This window comes from Hemitrygon akajei, chromosome 25, assembly GCF_048418815.1.
Source record: "Hemitrygon akajei chromosome 25, sHemAka1.3, whole genome shotgun sequence".
In the NCBI taxonomy this organism is placed as follows: domain Eukaryota; kingdom Metazoa; phylum Chordata; class Chondrichthyes; order Myliobatiformes; family Dasyatidae; genus Hemitrygon; species Hemitrygon akajei.
In genome coordinates this window covers 14,608,633-14,614,632 of record NC_133148.1, presented here as the reverse complement: position 1 = coordinate 14,614,632, position 6,000 = coordinate 14,608,633, and positions in this window count along the sequence as shown.

Genomic DNA, 6,000 nt, shown 5'->3' with positions numbered 1-6,000 from the left:
TTCAAGTAAATATCTGGGAAGATTGGTGAAAGAGATAAAGGGCTGAAGAACGGGAAATCTGATAGGAGAGGGCAGAACGCCTTGCAAGAAATGGAAGGTGGTTGGAACACTAAAGATAACTGATTGGCAGGTAAGTGTTCATTTGTTTCTTTTATATGAGGTCTTGAATATAAATTATGTGATTGGGCACCATCCCCATGTATTAGCGTCAGAAAAGCTTTGGAAATCATTCGGAACTACAGCACGCAGCGTATGGAATACCTACTCTCTTGGCAAAATATCAATAAGCATAAACAGAAGTAGTAATCAGTATATTCCTTTGTAGAATTCCAGTCTGAGAGAATCACTTAAATGGAACAATGCAATTACATCCAAAATCCAATAGATCTCCTTTAAGTTTTGTTATTCCTACAATTTCAGTATAATATTAGCACGTGGCGCCCTCCAACCTGATGTTTCTTTTATAAAGGAAGGTAACTGATTAAACTGCTGGACACGGAATTATAGTTTGCTTAATCCATAGCCTTTTCTCAATGTATAGCCTTGAGTATAAACGTTATTTTGAAAAGCAGACAACAGAGAAGTTATGAAGAGTCAATTCGAAACAACTCCTAAGTTTTCTTTGTCAGTGAATATGGATAGTAGGGGAAGGCGCCGCTCATAAGGTCAAACTAAACTGATAGTTTTGTTCATGCACGAAATTGGAATACCAGATTGCAAAGTGCTTTTAATTCTTTCACATTTATGGTAGATTCCAATCTTTCACTGCTGGAAAATTATTTCACCCCAGTTTATTTTATATCATTCAGAGGAATAAACATTGCATTTTATTGTTTTGCAACTGTTTTGTGAAATTCCAGCCAAAACCAGTCATTGATATAGCAGAAATCAGAATGAAACTGATAGGATAAACAGAAATAAAATTATAAATTCACACACACAGTACTAAGGCTATTATAAATGCAGCGGTCTGATGTTATCATCTACACAAGAGATTCTGCAGATACTGGAAATCAATGCTGGAGGAGCTCAGCAGGTCAGGCAGCATCTATGGAGCGGCATAACTATCGACATTACGTGCCGAGACCTACATTAGGACAATCACTGTTAGTCGGATGTCATCATTTGGCTTCGGGTCCATTAAAACAAAAGCTGGAGCTGCGTCTGTTTCAGCATTCTCTACTTCACCTGAAATGATAGAACACGAAGAGAGAATCCAGTGAGCAGCTGAGGGAGGCAAGCAATCAAACCGACCGAATGGATCGAAAGAGTACAGTAACAAAATAAAATGTTTTAATATGTTCCTTGTAAATTTTTAGATTCATTATCAGCTATTTTTTATAGGAAAAACATTGGTCGATGGGCTCATTGCGTCTTTACGTTTCCAATCAACATCCGATCCGTCATATGTCAGATGTGAAGGTACCGGTGCATTTTACTGTTTGCTACTTAATCCGACACCTGGTGCCGCGTGGTGTAATGTCTGTGACTGGGCATATTTTCTTTAACCCGCCTCAATGAACTAATACTCCAAAATACATTGTTCACAAATTTACATATTATTTTCATGAACAAGAACCTCCATCTGCGTTAAACACAAAGAATGAATTCCTCTTTGGAATGTTCTGGACTGTTGTGTAGTTGGACGTAAAAGAAGGAATATTGCCAAACAAGGCTGCAAGTAATCAATACGTGTTATGGAGCACTCGGCTTCATTACACAATAAATAGATGTCGAAAAGTATAACGTGCGTCCGAAGGCACTCTTTGAATAATGACCACATTTCTAGTCTGCATAATGAAGGACAACGTTTTCTTTGCACTGAAAATACGGTAAAGTTTTAATAGTTTCTTCATTGGAATGAATAACTTGCCGCACGAGCAAAAATTGGAAGGATTGCAATTACACATATGCAGTTTAGAATCATGTACGCTGATGTTTGGAAGCAAGTAAAATCGTATTGTGCATGATAAAGATGAACATTGTGAACGTTTTCACGCATGAGTGAGCTACAACAGAAAAAACACACACAAATGAAGTATATTGATATTAGGGATACTGACTATAGGGATATTAGGGATACTGTTAATATCCAATTGCAACATATGAAAACCTTCTACAATATCCACAAAACTGCCAATCCGTGTCATCCGCAAACTGACTAAACCGCCCTTCCACTTCTTCATTTATAAAAAACTCCAAAGAGCAGGGATACCAGAACATTTCCCCGCGAATTATCACTATTCACGGAACTCCAGCTGGAATGCGCTCCATTTACTGCCACAGTTCTGTTTCTGTGGGCAAGCCAGTTCCAACTTATATAACAACTGTCTCAGGATCGCCTCAATCCTGACAGTCTTATTGAGCCTACTATGGGCAACCTTGACAAATGCCTTACTTAAATGCATATTGACCACATCTACTGCTCGATCTTTAATGCTTCTTGTTTTCACGTCCTCTAAAGAGTTAATTACTCTCGCGAGGCACTGCCTGAACCACACAAAGGCATTTCGCTACAAGCTCGTAAAAGCTGTCTGTAACAACCCTCTCTAATAGTTTGCCCACCACCGATATAAGACTCCATACTTTTAATTCCCAGAGTAATGAATTCCACAAATTTACATCACTTGATTTATCTTTGTACAGAGTATTAGTAGTTGGTTGGTATTATTGACTCAGCTATCCTCTTTCTCCACTTATTTCGCTCTGAGTAAAGGACATATTCAGACCAACATGCCGTGATTGTCACACTGCTAAACATTTTATAGCTCATACATTATTTTCCCGCTTAATTATACCCCTTGATGTCAGATTCCAGTAGGTGTAACTCTTTTATCCCCGGATATCACCACCTATCCTTGTTCTCCATATTTATCCTCGCCGCCCCGCCTGGATACACCTTGCCGATTGTTCGCTTTATCTTTGTCTGCCCCCACCAATCACATACCTGCCTCTACATTTCAACAAATTCTCTCCCTTCTCACAATTACCTACTTCTTCCCATGTCTGTCATCTCGGCTAGGTAAGATTTTCACCTCCAGCCTTTTGGGTCAACTTTCTGCTCTCCACTTTATAGAGACTACATTCCTTCTTCACTTCAGTTCTGATACACCGGCTCAACTTCTGAAACTTTCCCCTCACAATCTTGCATGACCCGGCGAATGTCTCAAGTAGTATGTTTCTGTGCCCGATTGCCAGCTTTTGCAGTTTCTTCTGACCCATTTCTATGTCTGTGTGTCTTGGTGTTCACCTGACGGTGAATCTCACCTGGTCCCTCAACACCAGCTCCATAGCAAAGAAAGCCCAGCAGCGTCTCTACTTTTTGCGAAGGCTGAGGAAAGTCCATCTCCCACCCCACATCCTCATCACATTCTACAGGGGTTGTACTGAGAGTATCCTGAGCAGCTGCATCACTGCCTGGTTCGGAAATTGCACCATCTCGGATCGCAAGACCCTGCAGCGGATAATGAGGTCAGCTGAGAAAATCATCGGGGTCTCTCTTCCTGCCATCACGGACATTTGCACTACACGCTGCATCCGCAAAGGAAACAGCATTATGAAGGACCCCATGCACCCCTCATACAATCTCTTCTCCGTCCTGCCATCTGGGAAAAGGCTCCGAAGCAGTCGGGCTCTCACGACCAGACTATATAACAGTTTCTTCCCCCAAGCTATCAGACTCTTCAATACCCGAAGCCTGGACTGACACCTTGCCCTACTGTCCTGTTTATTATTTATTGTAATACCTGCACTGTTTTTGTGCACTTTATGCAGTCCAGTGTAGGTCTGTAGTCTAGTGTTGCTTTCTCTGTGTTTTTTTTACGTAGTTCAGTCTAGTTTTTTGTACTGTGTCATGTAACACCATGGTCCTGAAAAACTTTGTCTCATTTTTACTATGCACTGTACAGCAGTTATGGTCGAAATGACAATAAAAGTTGACTTGACTTAACTTGACTTGACTTGCGTTCTAATTCTCGAAGAGCTCTCATTAATTCTTAGATCAGACAACCTTGTTCATATCTTATCACCATGGTTCATCCCGGTTTTATTCTGTCACTGTCAGAAACATTGTACTTTACAAATTTCTTTGTTTCCTCGCAAGTTCTGAAGAAAGGGTTTCAACCTGGATTGTTAACTGTATTTTGCTTCCCACAGATACAGCTTAAACTGCTGAGTATTTCTAGCGATTCTCTTATAATTCTCCGCACTTTTGAAGGTTAAGAAAATGTAACTTATTTCCTCTAGATGAAGACGCTGCAATAAGTTGGGAATGACCTTAAAAAATTTCCTTGGCCACTGGCACTGAGATTCACATGGAATATTGTCGCCAAGGAAGCTATTACTGCTGTTGGTGAATTTTTCAAAAGTGAATATGCTTGATTTATATTAGTCGTCTAAGATTTATAGGTTGCATGCTCATCCGAATCAAGAATTATTTTATTATGTGGAAAAAAACAACTCAAGAAATCAATTGCCTGTGCTTTGTTGCTATGCAACAAATTCACATCCATTTTTACCATCACTAAGTTCTTTGTTTGTTATAACTCTGTATATGAACAGAATTCTATAGAAATTTCATTATAAAATTGACTATCACATTTTATTCATTGGTCAGTTGTCAATCTTGTAAACGTCAACTGTGTTGATTAGCATAACTCATTGATATTTGCTAAGTACTAATTCAGTAGCCCCACCAGTCAACTTTCTAATTACATTTGCTCTTCCTGAAATTGGACGCGCTGATAATCTGCTGGAAAATGACTGTTTTCCCACCAGATTCCTAACCGAGAAATATCGGACCTCTCCCTAATCAATGTGCCACTTATTTCGTCTCCTCGATCAAGTTTAAGCATAAATGAATGTTTTCATCGCTGAGTTCTCGTCTCCTTTACAGCTCCTGGTCTCTCTCTCTGCGCCTTTCTCTCAAACAGACGTGCGCGCAAGCACACACACACACACACACACACACACACACACACACACACACACACATACACACACACACACACACACACACACACACACACACACACACACACACCCTCTCTCTCTCTCTCTCCCTCCCTCTCTCTCTAATCTAAGAGTGAATCTAAGAATCTAAGAACTTAAATCATTCAGAAAATGATTTAAAATACATCATGCTCTCGTTTTCTCCTCTTTTATTTATCGCAATTTCTTGTCAAATCCCGCTGGCATTGTCAGTAATTCCTTCCTTTAGTTATAATCTTTGTGCATGGTATTTTAATTCTTTTATGCATGGACGTCACGTTCATAAGAGATATTAGGAATGGACTATAAGCGCCAGGGAAGCCTCACCGAAACCCAACCACATATTGGGAGAAACATGAATTAAGTTTCTGTTAGACTGATTATTTCACAACTTGAAATGTGAAATTTACGCCAAACATTTGAGTGGATTTGCATAGACTATTGGAGAATTGAAACTCGTTATTACCTTAACAGTCGTTGTAAATGCGCTGTACATCATACTCATCATAAAGAGGATCACAAAGGTGATGAGCGCTGATGATGAACTAACAAATTCATCCAGGTTTTCGAATCTTTCTTCATCGCCTGAATAATCGTCCAAGTCTTCCAGAGTTACACAGATTGCTGAAATCGATAGATTAGAGTTTTACTGGATTTTATATGTTTTCTTAGTAGAAATTCAAATGACCCACTTCCCTTGACGCACTTGTTCATCAGACTGTTCTCAACTTCAGGTTTCAATTTTATATTCGTTCAGTGGCATCCTTAACGTGTACTGACATTAGTTCTGTGTCGTCCTTGTCAATTCTACTTGATAAAACTTTTAAATAACTGATCACGTATCTACTTGATCTGGGTTTTAGATAACACAGACCAGACGGTGAAATCCCTTTCTCAAGTTCATGAAAGCGAGATTTAATGAGGGAGAGCGCTGTTAAGCGCCTTCAGGCGAAGGACAATATTCACCTCCCACTCCTAACATATACTGAGTAGTTGCCTCCTGATCACAAT